Below are 18,876 nucleotides of genomic sequence, written 5' to 3'. Positions count from 1 at the left end.
AATATGGGGCTTGAACTCATGAAACCTGAGCCAGCCAGGCACCCCTCAAGTGCTTTGTTATCACAAGCAAGCAGAAGCCATAATAACACACAATAATGAGTTTGATGGAAATGCATGGATTAACCTGAAAAGCTTCACATCATTATTAGAAACCAAGTTCATAAAAAGTGGATAGAGCATGAGCAATATAAAAAGACAAAAGAAAATAAAATGCCAGTTGAACAGAGAAGAAAAATTGTGTGTGGGAACAGGAAAACAGGTTTGCCGAGTCAAAATTGAGGGTGTAAGTGAAAACAGAATATCACAAAAGAAACAACAACAAGAATTTAGATCCAATCAGGCAGAAATTAAAAATCAATTGAATGAGATGCAATCCAAACTAGAAGTCCTAACGACGAGGGTTAACGAGGTGGAAGAACGAGTGAGTGACATAGAAGACAAGTTAATGGCAAAGAGGGAAACTGAGGAAAAAAGAGACAAACAATTAAAGGACAATGAAGACAGATTAAGGGAAATAAATGACAGCCTAAGGAAGAAAAACCTATGTTTAATTGGGATTCCCGAGGGCGCCAAAAGGGACAGAGGGCCAGAATATGTATTTGAACAAATCCTAGCTGAAAACTTTCCCAATCTGGGAAGGGAAACAGGCATTCAGATCCAGGAAATAGAGAGATCCCCCCCTAAAATCAATAAAAACCGTTCAACACCTCGACATTTAATAGTGAAGCTTGCAAATTCCAAAGATAAAGAGAAGATCCTTAAAACAACAAGAGACAAGAAGTCCCTGACTTTCATGGGGAGGAATATTAGGGTAACAGCAGACCTCTCCACAGAGACCTGGCAGGCCAGAAAGGGCTGGCAGGATGTATTCAGGGTCCTAAATGAGAAGAACATGCAACCAAGAATACTTTATCCAGCAAGGCTCTCATTCAAAGTGGAAGGAGAGATAAAGAGCTTCCAAGACAGGCAGGAACTGAAAGAATATGTGACCTCCAAACCAGCTCTGCAAGAAATTTTAAGGGGGACTCTTAAAACTCCCCTTTAAGAAGAAGTTCAGTGGAACAATCCACAAAAACAAGGACTAAATAGATATCATGATGACACTAAACTCATATCTGTCAATAGTAACTCTGAACGTGAACGGGCTTAATGACCCCATCAAAAGGCGCAGGGTTTCAGACTGGATAAAAAAGCAGGACCCATCTATTTGCTGTCTACAAGAGACTCATTTTAGACAGAAGGACACCTACAACCTGAAAATAAAAGGTTGGAGAACCATTTACCATTCAAATGGTTCTCAAAAGAAAGCAGGGGTGGCCATCCTTATATCAGATAAACTAAAATTTACCCCAAAGACAGTAGTGAGAGACGAAGAGGGACACTATATCATACTTAAAGGATCTATCCAACAAGAGGACTTAACAATCCTCAATATATATGCCCCGAATGTGGGAGCTGCCAAATACTTAAACGAATTATTAACCAAAGTGAAGAAATACTTAGATAATAATACACTTATACTTGGTGACTTCAATCTAGCTCTTTCTACCCTCGATAGGTCTTCTAAGCACAACATCTCCAAAGAAACGAGAGCTTTAAATGATACACTGGACCAGATAGATTTCACAGATATCTACAGAACTTTAGATCCAAACTCAACTGAATACACATTCTTCTCAAGTGCAAATGGAACTTTCTCCACAATAGACCACATACTGGGTCACAAATCGGGTCTGAACCGATAACAAAAGATTGGGATCGTCCCCTGCATATTCTCAGACCATAACGCCTTGAAATTAGAACTCAATCACAAGAAGTTTGGAAGGACCTCAAACACGTGGAGGTTAAGGACCATCCTGCTAAAAGATAAAAGGGTCAACCAGGAAATTAAGGAAGAATTAAAAAGATTCATGGAAACTAATGAGAATGAAGATACAACTGTTCAAAATCTTTGGGATGCAGCAAAAGCAGTCCTGAGGGGGAAATACATCGCAATACAAGCATCCATTCAAAAACTGGAAAGAACTCAAATACAAAAGCTAACATTACACATAAAGGAGCTAGAGAAGAAGCAGCAAATCGACCCGACGCCCAGCAGAAGAAGAGAGTTAATTAAAATTCGAGCAGAACTCAACGAAATTGAGACCAGAAGAACTGTGGAACAGATCAATAGAACCAGGAGTTGGTTCTTTGAAAGAATTAATAAGATAGATAAACCATTAGCCAACCTTATTAAAAAGAAGAGAGAGAAGACTCAAATTAATAAAATCATGAATGAGAAAGGAGAGATCACTACCAACACCAAGGAAATACAAACGATTTTAAAAACATATTATGAACAGCTCTACGCCAATAAATTAGGCAATCTACAAGAAATGGACGCATTCCTGGAAAGCCACAAACTACCAAAACTGGAGCAGGAAGAAATAGAAAACCTGAACAGGCCAATAACCAGGGAGGAAATTGAAGAAGTCATCAAAAACCTCCCAAGACACAAGAGTCCAGGGCCAGATGGCTTCCCAGGGGAATTCTATCAAACGTTTAAAGAAGAAATCACACCTATTCTACTAAAGCTGTTTGGAAAGATAGAAAGAGATGGAGTATTTCCAAATTCATTCTATGAGGCCAGCATCACCTTAATTCCAAAACCAGACAAAGACCCCACCAAAAAGGAGAATTACAGACCAATATTCCTGATGAACATGGATGCAAAAATTCTCAACAAGATACTAGCCAATAGGATCCAACAACACATTAAGAAAATTATTCACCATGACCAAGTAGGATTTATCCCCGGGACACAAGGCTGGTTCAACACTCGTAAAACAATCAATGTGATTCATCATATCAGCAAGAGAAAAACCAAGAACCATATGATCCTCTCATTAGATGCAGAGAAAGCATTTGACAAAATACAGCATCCATTCCTGATCAAAACTCTTCAGAGTGTAGGGATAGAGGGAACTTTCCTCGACATCTTAAAAGCCATCTACGAAAAGCCCACAGCAAATATCATTCTCAATGGGGAAGCACTGGGAGCCTTTCCCCTAAGATCAGGAACAAGACAGGGATGTCCACTCTCACCACTGCTATTCAACATAGTATTGGAAGTCCTAGCCTCAGCAATCAGACAACAAAAAGACATTAAAGGCATTCAAATTGGCAAAGAAGAAGTCAAACTCTCCCTCTTTTCAGATGACATGATACTCTACATAGAAAACCCAAAAGCCTCCACCCCAAGATTGCTAGAACTCATACAGCAACTTGGTAGCGTGGCAGGATACAAAATCAATACCCAGAAATCAATGGCATTTCTATACACTAACAATGAGACTGAAGAAAGAGAAATTAAGGAGTCAATCCCATTTACAATTGCACCCAAAAGCATAAGATACTTAGGAATAAACCTAACCAAAGAGGTAAAGGATCTATACCCTAAAAACTATAGAACACTTCTGAAAGAAATTGAGGAAGACACAAAGAGATGGAAAAATATTCCATGCTCATGGATTGGCAGAATTAATATTGTGAAAATGTCAACGTTACCCAGGGCAATTTACACGATTAATGCAATCCCTATCAAAATACCATGGACTTTCTTCAGAGACTTAGAACAAATTATTTTAAGATTTGTGTGGAATCAGAAAAGACCCTGAATAGCCAGGGGAATTTTAAAAAAGAAAACCATAGCTGGGGGCATCACAATGCCAGATTTCAGGTTGTACTACAAAGCTGTGGTCATCAAGACAGTGTGGTACTGGCACAAAAACAGACACATAGATCAATGGAACAGAATAGAGAACCCAGAAGTGGACCCTGAACTTTATGGTCAACTAATATTCGATAAAGGAGGAAAGACAATCCACTGGAAGAAAGACAGTCTCTTCAATAAATGGTGCTGGGAAAATTGGACATCCACATGCAGAAGAATGAAACTAGACCACTCTCTTTCACCAGACACAAAGATAAACTCAAAATGGATGAAAGATCTAAATGTGAGACAAGATTCCATCAAAATCCTAGAGGAGAACACAGGCAACACCCTTTTTGAACCTGGCCACAGTAACTTCTTGCAAGATACATCCACGAAAGCAAAAGAAACAAAAGCAAAATATGAACTATTGGGACTTCATCAAGATAAGAAGCTTTTGCACAGCAAAGGATACAGTCAACAAAACTCAAAGACAACCTACAGAATGGGAGAAGATATTTGCAAATAACATATCAGATAAAGGGCTAGTTTCCAAAATCTCTAAAGAACTTCTTAAACTCAACACCAAAGAAACAAACAATCCAATCATGAAATGGGCAAAAGACATGAAGAGAAATCTCACAGAGGAAGACATGGACATGGCCAACATGCACATGAGAAAATGCTCTGCATCACTTGCCATCAGGGAAATACAAATCAAAACCACAATGAGATACCACCTCACACCAGTGAGAATGGGGAAAATTAACAAGGCAGGAAACAACAAATGTTGGAGAGGATGCGGAGAAAAGGGAACCCTCTTACACTGTTGGTGGGAATGTGAACTGGTGCAGCCACTCTGGAAAACTGTGTGGAGGTTCCTCAAAGAACTAAAAATAGACCTGCCCTACGACCCAGCAATTGCACTGTTAGGGATTTACCCCAAAGATTCAGATGCAATGAAACGCCGGGACACCTGCACCCCGATGTTTCTAGCAGCCATGTCCACAATAGCCAAACTGTGGAAGGAGCCTCGGTGTCCATCGAAAGATGAATGGATAAAGAAGATGTGGTTTATGTATACAATGGAATATTACTCAGCCATTAGAAACGACAAATACCCTCCATTTGCTTCAACGTGGATGGAACTGGAGGGTATTATGCTGAGTGAAGTAAGTCAATCGGAGAAGGACAAACAGTGTATGTTCTCATTCATTTGGGGAATATGAATAATAGTGAAAGGGAATATAAGGGAAGGGAGAAGAAATGTGTGGGAAATATCAGAAAGGGAGACAGAACATAAAGACTTCTAACTCTGGGAAATGAACTAGGGGTGGTGGAGGGGGAGGAAGGCGGGGGGTGGGGGTGAATGGGTGACGGGCACTGAGGGGGACACTCGACGGGATGAGCACTGGGTGTTATTCTGTATGTTGTTAAATTGAACACCAATAAAAATTAATTAAAAAAAATAAAGTGCTTTTAATCATTTAAAAAAAAAAAGAAGCAACAACAACATATCCTTACATTCACACAGCACATTTCTGCTTACAAAGAAATGCTTCATAAATTATTTCATTAGAAACAGCAAGTATATTCATTAAGCAATTCATTAATTTGATATACATTAAAGAGAACATCTTTGGCACCAGAGTTGGACTTGAATCTAAGTTTTGAACCTTAGTAGCCGTATGACTTTCAGCAAATTGTTTGAGCTGTTTGATACACAATTTTCTCATTTAAAAACATAGATAACTTACTCATGGGACTGTTGAGAGAAACATTATGAGGTTATACATGTAAAGTGCCAAGCTCATAATTCCATTTCTTCTTCACCTTACTGATACTGCCAAGGTCCTAGTATCTTCTAGATTCTATACTAGGCCCAGCTGGGGATAAAAAAAGTGAATGAATACAACATAGGCTCTGCCTTCAAGGAGTCTAGCAATGCATGCTACACTGGTGATCTAAAAGATGAAGCAAGGGAGTTCAGTGAAGACTTCATAGAAGAGATACTTTGTATCTTTTTTTCCTTTAAAATATAACGAATAATAAAAAAATATATATATAAGGAATAAACATCAACTAGAGGAAAAATATAAAACATAGATAAGCAAATATAAAAATAAACAACAAATCAATCTACTACCAAGAGATAACTACATTAACATTTTGAGGTAGGGGTGTGTGTGTGTGTTGTGTTAGTTTAGGAGTTAAACACACAGTTTTAATAAAAATTATGTACTGTTTTTTATGACATGCTTCTTTTCATTCAAACTAAAATTTTTGTCAGTGAATAATAATAAATAATAGCACTTAATATTTTTGTCAATGAATAATAATAAATAATAGTACTTAATATTTTTTACTATTTTAATCTTCACAACTTAATGGGATAGGTACTAATATTATCTCCATTTACAGATAATGAAATTGAGACAGGTTAAGGAACTTTCCCAAGGTCACACAGCTAGTAAGTGACAACCAAAATCTGAACCCAGTAAGTTTGATCCAGAGTCTGTGCTTTTATTTTTGAGAGCGAGAAGAGAGCAGGAGGAGCAGAGGGAGAGGGACAAGCAGACTCCCCCAGTAAGCGTGGAGCCAAAGCAGGGTTAGATATCACAACCCTGAGATCAGGACCTGAGCTGAAACCAAGAGTCTGACACTTAACCCACTGTGCCACCCAGGTACCCCTACCATAAACTTTTAAAAGAGTATAGCCCAGAAAGGAAATGATTAGGGACTAAATGGAGATACAGAAGAGGGAGAAATATTGATAAATATCAAGAACTAGACAACAGGGGGGCCTGGCTAGTTCAGTTGGCTTAGCATGTGACTCTTCATCAATGGGGGTTGTAAATTCAAGCCCCATATTGAGCATAGGGCTTACTTAAAAGAAAAAAGTAACTAGACAACAGACTTGGTAACCTGACTCAATGTCGGGGCAAGGAAAAAAATAACTCTTGGGTTTCTAGGTAGAGAGGAGTGGCATTATTAGTTTCCTTTTATAGACAGAAACCAAGGCCCAGAAACACTAATTTGTCCAAGGTACAGTTTGTTAATAACAGAAATGGAACTTAAACTCTAGACTATCTCCAAAGTCAGTACTCTTTTTTTTAAGATTTCATTTATTTATTCATGAGAGATACAGAGAGAGAGGCAGAGACAGGCATAGGGAGAAGTAGGCTCCATGCAGGGAGCCTGATGTGGGACTCTATCAAGATCACACCCTGAGCCGAGGGCAGACGCCCAACCACTAAGCCACTCAGGCATCCCTCAAAGTGAGTACTCTTTCCACTACAAGACAACACATCAAGAAAGAATATTATGCTACATTTAATATAGCACTCTATAATCTATAAAGTGATTTCAACATTATTTCACTTGATACTCTTAACAACCTATGAGTGAGGGCAGGTATCACCATTTTACTGATGAGTACACTTAAATAGAGTAAGAAACATGATGTAACCCTTAAAATCCTCAAAGATCTAAATTTCATCTGTTGGATTACAGAAGAGCCTCGAGGTGGGAAGTGAGATTCAAGTGATGAGCTTGGGACTACCTGGGCTGCTGAATGTTGTAGGTATTGAGAAGAGAAAGGGGCTAGAAATAGAAATGGTTTGGGTAGGTTTCAAGACAGCCTATTGTATAAGTCCACATCATATTTATAGACTTACATATATTTATAATATTTATGGACTAACAATGTGATTGCTGCCCCCAGAGTTGTGTAAGACAATAGCCCTAGATGAAAAAAAGAAGTCTCCAACCTGCAGATCAGGATCTACTGGTAGGTCTAGGAATCTTGCTTCATGGAGCCCCAAGGTGGCTTCCAATAATGTTTTCTCCACTCTGCTACAACCCCTTTCTGCCACACATCCCAGCTAACATTCCCAGAGTGAAAGGGAGAACAGTACAGCCAGCAACTACTTCTCAGGAACTGCAATGATTGTATCTGCCCTAATCTCAAGACTCAGATTAAAAGAAGGTCCACCAGGAGCACTGGCTGGCTCACTCAGTAGAGCACATGACTCTTGATCTTAAGGTTGTGAGTTCAAGCCTCATTTTGGGCATGGAGCCTACTTTAAAGAGAGAGAGAGAGAGAAATAAAAAGAAGGCTTTCCATATAATAAGGTTGGAGATCACCTTGATAAAGGATTGGGAAGAGATGAAAATGGTCTGATGTAATCAATCATTTCTACTTATCTGGCAGGAAAAAATTCTAGAAAGTCCCAGAATAACAGTATTCTGTTAAACCTCCTTAGAATATGATCACACTTATATTAAATCCAAAGGTAACAAGAAACAAAAGGCAGATCATAACAAGCATTCATTTGGTAATCCACTCATGCCTTAAACCAATTGAGAGAACACTAACACAGATTATAGACAAAACTTACTATATCAGCTTCTGACCAAGTTATGTTTAGGTAAAATACAAAACTTGGACAGAATAATCTAGTCGGATGCTTCAAATATAGAAGATAATCTGAAACTGACCAGATGATTCAAATGTAGAATAAAACCTAAAATAACATTGGTAGTCCTCAAGTGGTCATGTCAAGTAACTGCAGTTAAGTTTCTTTTCCTCATATCTGGACAAAGAAAACACACTATTCTTAAAGGAACACAACTGAAAACAAAGGCGAAGCAAATGTACTCTGTAGTGCTTGAAGATATTTCTGATAGCATTCTACCAACCATCACAGAAAGTATTTCTTTCTCTTGCCTAACCTCCTTCTTGCACTTCCACTGACACATTGCTCTCTAGTGCTACTTGGTGCTACTAGGGTTACTAATCCCAGCTGCTCTGTGTAAATATTATTTTATTGCTTACATAGTCCTGTCACTAAGAGAACTTAATACAAAATTCTAAACTCAGGGGGCACTTGAGTGACTCAGTTAAGCATCTGACTCTTGATTTTGGCTCAGGTCATGATCTCAGGGTCATGAGCTGAGGCCTGCATGGGGCTCCAAGCTGAGCATGGAGCCTGCTTAAGATTCTTTCTCTCTCCCTCTCCCTCTCCCTCTGTCCTGCCCCTCACATGCGCTTTCTCTCTCTCAAAAAAAAAATTCTAAACTCAGGTAACAAATTAGAATGAAAATGGAATCAAATTGAGGCCTATGACTCCAAAGCCCATGCATGCTATAACCCTCTCCAAAACACCCTATCCAAGGAATTTACCACAGATTAAATAGCTGCTCAAAGCATTCAAAAGATGGCTGTATTAGAAAATCCTAGTCTTCCAGGCAGCCCGGGTGGCTCAGCGGTTTAGCGCCTGCCTTCAGCCCAGGGTGTGATCCTGGAATCCTGGGATCGAGTCCCACGCCAGGCTCCCTTGCGTGGAGCCTGCTTTTCCCTCTGCCTGTGTCTTTGCCTCTCTCTCTCTCTCTCTCTCTCTCTCTCTCTCTCATGAATAAATGAATAAAATCTTTAAAAAACAAAGAAAATCCTAGTCTTCCTTCTCATGTTTCTCCTAAACTCTCATACTACTACCACATTCACAACACTTCTGACACCAGATGTTTGGCAGTTTTCCCCTACCAAGTAATTCTCTGTAACACCAGCAGGGTATCCTACAATTTAACTCAATTCTTAGGCTATCCACATGGAGATAGAGTCAGATCCCACAGGTTAAGGGCTTAATCCCACAAGACTGTTCCCACCCCACTTTCCACAGACTTAAATAGCTATTCAAAGCATTCAAAAGATGGCTCTCACCTATCCCTTTCAAAACTCTTCCCCAACATAAAATCTCTACTACAATCAGGAAGTACCCTCACAGCCATATAGTCCACGCTTGCCATTTCTTTCTATGATTTTGTTTAGCTTGGTTCCCTCACCTGGAATGCTCTCTTCCATATCTTTAAATCCTATCACCTCACTCATCTGTAAACTCCAGAAAAGCAGGACCATATCTGCTGTACTGACAAGCATATCCCCAGTACCTTGCAAATCATAGCTACCCAAGTAACTACTGAGTTAATCAATGAACCCAAGTCCCACCTCCTCCATGAAAAACATGTCAAATAATCATACCCACTTCCTTTTTAAATTCTGAAGACCCTTGGAATCATCATCATAGTTTAGTACCTAATTACTCTGTAATTGTTTGGTATTAGATTTCTTTTTCTGGCTAGACATTGGAGCATATGCCTTATGCTTCTTTGCATATCTTACAGAACCCACATAAACCCTAGATATACAACAAGCACACAATAAACACGTATTCATTGGAGTGCTGACATAGGATCAGCACTATTTTGCAGAGTAGGTTAGACATACATAAAGCCTTCTCTTCTGCCTATATTTTGTATTTAATAAATCATTCAGAAGTATGTTTCAGCATTCAGCAATTAGAGAAATAATACAGAAAAGCTCAATGGCCCAAAGTCTGTAGCTCACTAATTATACAAGTAGATCATCATGAGTTTTCTCAGTAGAGAAGCAGGAAAAGTACATCAGGGTGATTTGACTTGATAACTGTCATAATGAGTTTTGAGATATGATGTTAGCTTACTGTAGGTGTACGTAGACTACTGTGCCCTCCTAATCTGAGTTTTCCATATTTCTGTGGTGTCATTTGGAAACTAAATATTGCCTGCAAGTACTGATTGATCAATATATTTCTCCTACAGTCCACTCAATTTGTATTACTGCAAAACTATAATTTACAATTTTATTATATAGGTAGGTTGCTAACATTACTTTAACAGTAAATAATTTTTTTAAAGATTTTATTTATTTATTCATGAAAGACACAGGGAGAGAGAGAGAAACTGGAGGGTATTATGCTGAGTGAAGTAAGTCAACCGGAGAAGGACCAACATGAAATAGTGAAAAAAATAGTGAAAGGGATTATAGAGGAAAGGAGAGAAAATGAGTGGGAAATATCAGTGAGGGTGACAGAACATGAGAGACTCCTAACTCTGGGAAATGAACAAGCGGTAGTGGAAAGGGAGGTGGGCGGGGGGATGGGGTGACTGGGTGACGGGCACTGAGGGGGCACTGATGAGCACTGGATGTTATGCTATATAGTTGGCAAACTGAACACCAATAAAAAAAATATACAAAAAATAAATAAAAGAAAGTTTTTTAAAAAGAGCCAAATCCTAAGACTGATTCTGAAATTTCTGAAATCTATTCATGGCTTTCTAACATTGCTATAGAGCATTCCAATAAAAATACAAAAACAGAGAAAAAAATAAAAAAAAGATTTTATTTATTTATTCATGAGAAACACAGAGAGTGGCAGAGACACAGGTGGAGGGAGAGGTAGGCTCCTCGAGGGGAGCCAGATAAGGGACTCAAATCTTGAATCTCGGGACTCTTAGGACCATGCCCTGAGCGGAAGGCAGACAATCAACCACTGAGCCACTCAGGCGTTCCTTTTTTTCTTTTTTTTTTTTTTTTGAATAAACATTCTTTCTTTTACAAAAAAGATAAAAATAAACACACAGACCATTTCTCTTTTCTTCATGGGAGACTTAGAAAATACAAAAAAAAAGACTAACCATTTTAAACGTTAGGTCTTTTAGCATATCTTTTTCTAAAAGATTTTATTTATTTATTCATGAGAGACACAGAAAGAGAGAGAGAGAGGCAGAGAGAGAAGCAGGCTCCATGCAGGGAGCCCAATGTGGGACCCGATCCCCAGATCCCGGGACTCCTGGACCATGCCCTGCGCCGAAGGCAGTCACTAAACCTCTGAGCCATCCAGGGATCCCCCTTTTTGCATATCTTTAAATAATGTAATTAGCTAAAAACAAAACTATGAGTCCTTACTTACGAATTTAGTTTGAATGTATCAAGGAAATTCTGAGCCGCCAATACTTTATTTTTTTTATCATCAAATCTATTTGCTCATTCATACTTTCAAAGAAGATAAATGAGTTATTTCTCCCTTTAGGACAAACAAGGAACTTAATTCCAATAGAGTTTATTTTGCACAAATGTCTACTTTAAAAAAAAAATACAGTTCCATTATGTAAGGTAAGAACATAGGTTCTGGGCAGCCCGGGTGGCTCAGCGGTTTAGCGCCTCCTTCGGCCCAGGTCATGATCCTCGAGACCTGGGATAGAGTCCCACGTCGGGCTCCCTGAATGGAGCCTGCTTCTCCCTCTGCCTGTGTCTCTGCCTCTCTCTGTGTGTCTCTCATGAATAAATAAATAAAATCTTTAAAAAAAAAAAAAAAAAGAACACAGGTTCTAAGACCAGACTGACTGGCTTTAAATCTCAGCCTAGCCACTTGCCAGGTCTAGAAATAAAATTTGGCCCTATGAAAGAATATGTCAACTCGTACCAAAGTGCAAACTATAGACAAAATACCAGATTCATTTTATCACACCAGAGGAGTGATCAGTTCTAGTCTCCTTCATTTCCGTGCACAAAAAAAAAAAAGAAAAAAGTTTCAAGATCCCATGACTTAATACTTCCCCCAAAGTTAAGAAACAGGCACTTGTGCGTTATTTTTGTAATAAACACAGTGGACACACTCTTATGCAATCCTAATCATACCTTAAATTCAAGGTCAAATAATATACTGCACTAAATAAATTATTTTTTTTTCTGTCATCATATAATGAGTTTAACGCTTTAAAACTATATGAAGGGATGCCTGGGTGGCTCAGTGGTTGAGCATCTGCCTTGAGCCCAGGGCGTGATACCAGGATCCCAAGATGGAGTTCCACATAGGGCTCCCTGCAGGGAGCCTGCTTCTTCCTCTGCCTACATCTCTGCCTCTTTCTCTCTGTGTCTCTCAATAAATAAAACCTTTAAAAAAAACTATATGAAGACTACAAAGGTTTTTTATGACTAAAAGTCATCCAATTACCACCTAGCTAGAAACAGAGAAGCCAGATAAAACACTTTGCTTTTGACAGACAATACTTGAAGACATATGACACCAATTTGATTGCTAATACATAAAAACCCACTTACAGCTGTGATTAGAAATTAATACCAAGATACTGCGGCTGTAAGTCTGAACTAAAAACTGATATTTAGAATTAATGGTGAAATGGCATAGTAAAAGAACAGAAAGCATTTGTTGGCCAAAATGAAATTGGTCGTATATAAATAATATTAATAGTAATGTTTTAATAATATATTTATTAATCAATACAATATACTTTATATTGATAGCATTATTTTTTTCCCATTTTTCTGATAGGTTGTTAGCCTTTTTTTTTTTTAAGTAGGCTCCATGCCCAGCATAGAGCCCAATGCAGGGCTTGAATTCACAACCCTGAGATCAAGGCCTGAGTTGAGATTGTGTCAGATGCTTAACCGAGTGAGCCACCCAGGCACCCCTTAATAGCATTATTATTAATTGATTTAATAATTCAATTAGATTTCTTAGAGCAAATAATCTTATTATCACAAAAAAAGATACCTTTTTTCCTTACCAATATAAGTGTAAAGATCAACAAAGGAGATAACACTTGGAACTACTTTACAACCAAGCTTTGTAACCTTTTGTTAGCTCAAGGATCAATTCTTAAGTATTCTCATGACACTAGAAGTCAGCTACAAATTAAATAGTCCTGAGAATTTTCTTTAAAGGGCTCTGCACTATGGAATTCTTTTTCTCTGTCCTTATATCTCTGTTGACAGTTTTTCAGGTCTTAACAGAACCCCTCTTAATGCTCTCCTCTCCTAAATGGCAGGTAGCACACTTAAATGAACACTCAAGAGAGTGGAAACCATCTTCTTCACAACTACAAGAATATACAATGCCCTGCAAACTCTCAGATCAGAGTAGAGGAGGGAAGTGATTCCAGTATTTTTCCCTCCCAATCTTTGGGACATCAATGCCCAAGCAGAATCAGCAACATAAAACAAAAACATTTCTTAAAAACAAAATGGCCAAGTTAAAACAATTCCCCTAAGATGTAAAATAACCTATTAATTTAAATTAGTATATTATGAAAATGTACTCCTGAGTATAGGTCTGGAAAATTGGATTTCTGCACTAGAGAATTAGAGTAAAAATAGGTTTAAAAAACATAGCTGTACAATTCTACATGTGGACAGAAAACATGAGACAAAGTACAATTAACTGGCTCAAAATGGGGATATTTTATCTTCATTTTCTTTAAGGAAAGAAATATTTGTGAAAACTAATGTAATCTACCAATATCCCACACATTTAATTCAACAAAGATATGGAAATCATTTCGATTTTCTAACAGTGCTGAAGAAGCTAGGAACATATTTATAAAACAAGAAACATCCTACCCTTACACTCTAATGAAACACATTCTTAAAGTATTGTGATACTTTTCTTGCCATACTGCTTCAGCAAGTAACCAAGCAAGTTATATCACATTAAATTGACCTGAAGACTGACCTGAAGATTTATAAGTAAAAAACATGATTGCTGGGATGGTAAATTGAACCAAAATAGGCTTGTTGCCTCTCTCTCCTGCCCACCACCCACCTCCACCCACACTTTGATTTATGTTTTAAGAAAGATCACAACTTAAAAACAAAACTCTGTAAAACCTTTAACAAAGATGAGTAGAGGGAATTTTAAAATTCCCAAATATTATTCTCACCTGTGCCAGTGCCTGTATCACCTCAGACAAATCTCTCTTCACAGTTTAATTTCCCAACTGGCAAATAAACATTATTTTCAGTCATTGGAATGTATCAAAATTCTTGATTAAAGTTTGTCAATATTGGGGCACCTGGGCGGCTCAGTCAGTTGAGCATCTGCCTTGGGCTCAGGTCATGATTTCTGGGTCCCAGGACCCAAACCCCGCCTCAGGCTCCCTACTCTGAGGAGAGTGTGCTCCTCCGCTTTTCCCATTCCCCCTGCCCCTCCCCTTGCTCCCACCACCCCCCTCCCCGCTCCTGCTCTTTCTCTCACTCTCACACTCTCTAAAATAAATAAAATCTTTTTAAAAAATAATAAATAAAAAGGATGAGATACGCAAAGTATTCAATCAGTGGGGCTGCTAGAACCCACTGTCTTCATAACTGAACTAAACCAACTTGATTGCATACTCATTTGAGGCCAGGGACTCCATCCTATTTATTGTGTATACCTCCTACCACCCCTACACCTTAATATCACCCAATTCAATGTTTTGCACACATTAAGACTCAATACAAAACCATATTTCTGTAGATGAACAGACTCTAAAACAAAAATCAGATGCTGAAAATACGAACTTGTGAACAACAAAAAGAGTTGTTGGTGCTTAGAATAACCTCAACGTCTACAACAAAAAGTGTCAAAGATAAAGATGCCACAGAGATGGAGAATAACTTTACTGAGAAAGAGGCGGAATGAACAAAATGAAATGGAAATAAGAGTGTTCTCTCAGTTTAGCTTATGCTTCCAGAGCGAGACAAGAAGAAAAATATTTTTTTTACATTATTAATCGTCATCATTCCATACGACTTCCAATACCGGGCACGGACCTTCTTGTACCTTCAACTAATTAGGTAACATAGGCCACTGAATAATCAAGACAGTTCCCCAGGAGGGTACAAGGAAAGTGACTTGGGTCTGGACTCAATCTCCCCTCGATTATCCCCTACTAGGAAGATAAAACGTGAGGGTGGTAAATACGAGAGTCGTGGAGAAGTGAGAGTTTGGAGACTGCCCCTGATTAAAATGACCCCACTACACTCCGTAGTAAAGACTGACAATACAGAACACCTCTCCAGTAGAAGGGGACTACAGGAAGACAATATAGGACTTACCTGGTTTTTCTTTACTATGGTTAAACCTCGCGAGCTATGCAGCCCGTGGCAGCCGCAAATCCACGCACAGGCTCCGATCTCACACACCGGGAGAAGAAACAGTAGTGGTGGCGTGGAAGGGGGGTTGCGGGGAGGGGGGGCAGCGGCGTCAGAGCCGCGGCGGCTGCGGCTGCAGTGGCGGCACTCCCATGGTTTCTCTTCCTCCACCCACCGCCGCCAGGGCCTGTGGCCTTTACGCGTCCTTTCCTCACTCCCCCCACTTCCGGGTGACGCCCAGGCCGGAAGCAAGGCCTGAGACGCAGAATGAGGGACGCAACACGTGAAGAGGGACAGGAGCCCCAGAGTTGAGCTTCTCCCGCCCCCTACTGCCCCTGGGTTGACACGCAGCCTGGGGCGGAAGTCTTTTTGGCGCGGCAGAGACCTCTCCTTCCCCCATCACCAAAAACAAAACAAAACAAAACAAAATCCCACCAAAACCTGTATCATCTGTAGTATCCTAACCCCAAGCCAAGAAGTACCATAGACCTGTTTGCAAATCATCTTCTGCATAGTTCAGCCCTTCCCAGCGTGAAATTAACATGCTTCTGTTACTGTGTAGCCTAACTCCAGTTGCAATTCCAAAACTATGAACTTGCACTCATCCCTCTATTAAAAAATGATCTCAAAAAATTTATGATTTTTTATTCATGCTTTTGAATTCATAACCTTTATGTGTGTGTTGGAGTTGGGGCAGGCGTCTCACCTCATGCCTACCTTCATATCACCAATCTAAAGCTTTGAACCACTTGCCCATTTATCCATTACTTGTCTATCATTCTAAAAACCTAGAGGATTCCAAGGATGCAAAGAATGTTAGAGTATCTACCACCATGAGTTTAGAAAGAAATGAGATGCATAAAATGTTGCAATATGATGCACTGTTACAGAAAGCGTTTGAGAAAAATGTATTCTTTTAATCCTGTTTTCCCATTTTCACATTTTAAGAAATGGTAAAATCCTAATTTTTTTTAAGATTTTATTTATTTGAGAGAGACCACAAGCAGGGGGCAGGGTAGAGGGAGAAGCAGACTCCCCGCTGAGCAAGGAGCCCCATGCAGAACTCAATCCCAGGACCCTGAAATCATGACCTGAGTCGAAAGCAGACACTTACAAAGCAGACACTTGGCCACCCAGGCGCCCTAAAATCCTAAGATTTTTAAAACAGTGAATATTAAGAGGGACAGGCTCCATCTCACTAAATTCGTAGTGAAGTGTGATCTTTTCCTATTTCCTTTAATATCTGTCATGAGATGTGTGGGGAAATTATTTTTTTTTTAATTTTTATTTATTTATGATAGTTACAAACAGAGAGAGGCAGAGACATAGGCAGAGGGAGAAGCAGGCTCCATGCACCGGGAGCCCAATGTGGGATTCGATCCTGGGTCTCCAGGATCGCGCCCTGGGCCAAAGGCAGGCGCCAAACCGCTGCGCCACCCAGGGATCCCGGAAATTATTTTTTCAACTGGAACCATTTGAACCCAGTTCCCCTAAGAAGAGTATCAGGTCTTTTTTTATATATATAGACTTTTTAAATTTGTTTGGGGGGAGGGGCAGAGCGCCCATGTACAAGCGGGGGGGAGGGGCAGAGGGAGCAGAAGCAACTCCCCACTGAGCTGAGCTGGATCCCAGAACCCTGAGGTCATGATCTGAGCCTAAGGCAGATGCCCCAGGCGCCCCTCCCCTAATAATGCCAAACCCAAAATAGTACACTAAGTATAATATTAAATTGGTATTTGTAAAAGGCTTAGGAAAGTGGCACACACCAAATATATTTAAGGGTTAAATAAACTAGGGACGCCTGGGTGGCTCAGTAGTTGGGATCCCTGAATCTGTCCCGTGTCAGGCTCTCTGTGGAAAGCCTGCTTCTCCCTGTCTATGTTTCTGACTCTCTGTGTCTCTCATGAATAAATAAATAAATAAATCTTTGGGGGAAAAGGGTTAAATAAACTAATTACATTCCACCTGTTGTGAAATCCCTATTAAGACTTGACAGGCAACATTTAAAATTGCCCACAGATCTAAATTTTAGGCCTACAATTAAATATTTAAGAAAGAAGTATTCCTTCCTCCTCTATACCCATCCACATAAATATCTTCAAGACTCCTAACCTTCGCAGCCATTAAGTTGTAATTGTCAATGTTCACAAACTTAAGTCATAAATTCAACCCCAAACTTAAAATCTTAAAAATCACATCACATGAAAGTAAGATGACTTTTAAATGGGCTTCCAATTATTAGCCGTCGTTTTTTTTTTTTAACATTTTATTTATTTATTCATGGAGACACAGAGAGAGAGAGAGAGTCAGAGACACAGACAAGAGGGAGAAGCAGGCTCCATGCAGGGAGCCGGACATGGGACTCGATCCCAGATCTCCAGGATCACACCCTGGGCTGCAGGCAGCACTAAACCACTAAGCCACCAGGGCTGCCCTAGCCAGTTGGTTTATAACTACAACATTATCAGTTAAGCTTACAAAGACACTCCTAAAAATGAGAAACCATTAATAAAGCCTTGTCAGAGTCTCAAATTCACCAGCTAATTTTTATGTAAAGTTTATCATTATGAGCTGCAAGACTATTATGTATATCCTTAGTCACTGAACTCTTCCCTCACTCTAAAACACCTCACATCTCTAAGTGCATCATCCCTAACCTCCCTTTATCAATGCATAAGCATACTAACAGTTTTATACATACTATTAACTAGTTTTCAAATAAAAGTGAATATCAAGTAATCAAGTTTTCTGGTGTTGAGCTGATAGTAGGTGCCCCCAAAATGATTATAAAGTGATATTAATATATCTCAAAAAAAGTTAATAGTCACAAGGGTGAGAACTCAATATCTGTTAGTATCTAGTTCTTAATAAGTTTAATGAATTTCTTTGATTAAAGATTTGAGAGAGTGAGTGCATGAGCAAGCTGAGAAGGGGCAGAGGAAGAGAATCCTCAAGCTGACTTCCCGCTGACCACAGAGCCTGACATGGGGCTTGATCTCATAATCTTGAGATCATGACCCAAGTGGAAACCAAGAGTCCGACACCCAACTGACTGAGCCACCCAGGTGCTCCAAGTTTAATGAATTTAAAAGAAAACATATGGTAACATAATTTACAATGAAATTAAGAATGGGATTTATGACATTTACCCTAATTTAAAAGAATACTTCACAGCACTCTAACAAATAACATTTAAAGGATTGGCAATGCTTCTGAAGTCACTTCCCTACATTCTTCAAATGTTCATATTTTTGATCGAAGACTAATTTGACAATCTTCCCACCCTAGATACTAAAACTCCTGGGACACCTGGGTGGCTCAGGGTGTGATCCTGGAGCCCCGGGATTGAGTCCCACATCGGGCTCCAGTCCCTCATCGGGCTCCCTGCATGGAGCCTGCTTCTCCCTCTGCCTGTGTCTCTGCCTCTGTGTGT

The 18,876-nt window shown here is 39.4% G+C and overlaps 1 protein-coding gene across 5 annotated transcripts in view; it reads right to left on the bottom strand.

The window, feature by feature from the left end:
- ATP7A (ATPase copper transporting alpha) overlaps positions 1-15,647 on the bottom strand; it is a 155,455-nt gene extending 139,808 nt beyond the window's left edge. For 4 of the 5 annotated variants that reach the window (XM_055337898.1, XM_055337897.1, XM_055337902.1 and 1 more), the window contains exon 1: positions 15,408-15,647. The gene's annotated coding sequence lies outside the window, so the exon portion shown is untranslated. Of the gene's footprint in view, positions 1-14,251; positions 14,267-15,407 lie in introns of those variants that run through there. The other variant, XM_055337900.1, reaches the window with a different exon arrangement.
- Positions 15,648-18,876: the final 3,229 nt, after the last annotated feature.

The sequence above is a fragment of the Nyctereutes procyonoides genome, unplaced genomic scaffold (assembly GCF_905146905.1).
Source record: "Nyctereutes procyonoides isolate TBG_1078 unplaced genomic scaffold, NYPRO_anot_genome, whole genome shotgun sequence".
Classification (NCBI taxonomy): Eukaryota; Metazoa; Chordata; class Mammalia; order Carnivora; family Canidae; genus Nyctereutes; species Nyctereutes procyonoides.
Note: the sequence above shows the minus strand (reverse complement) of the source record. Positions and strands in the feature narration are given on the sequence as shown.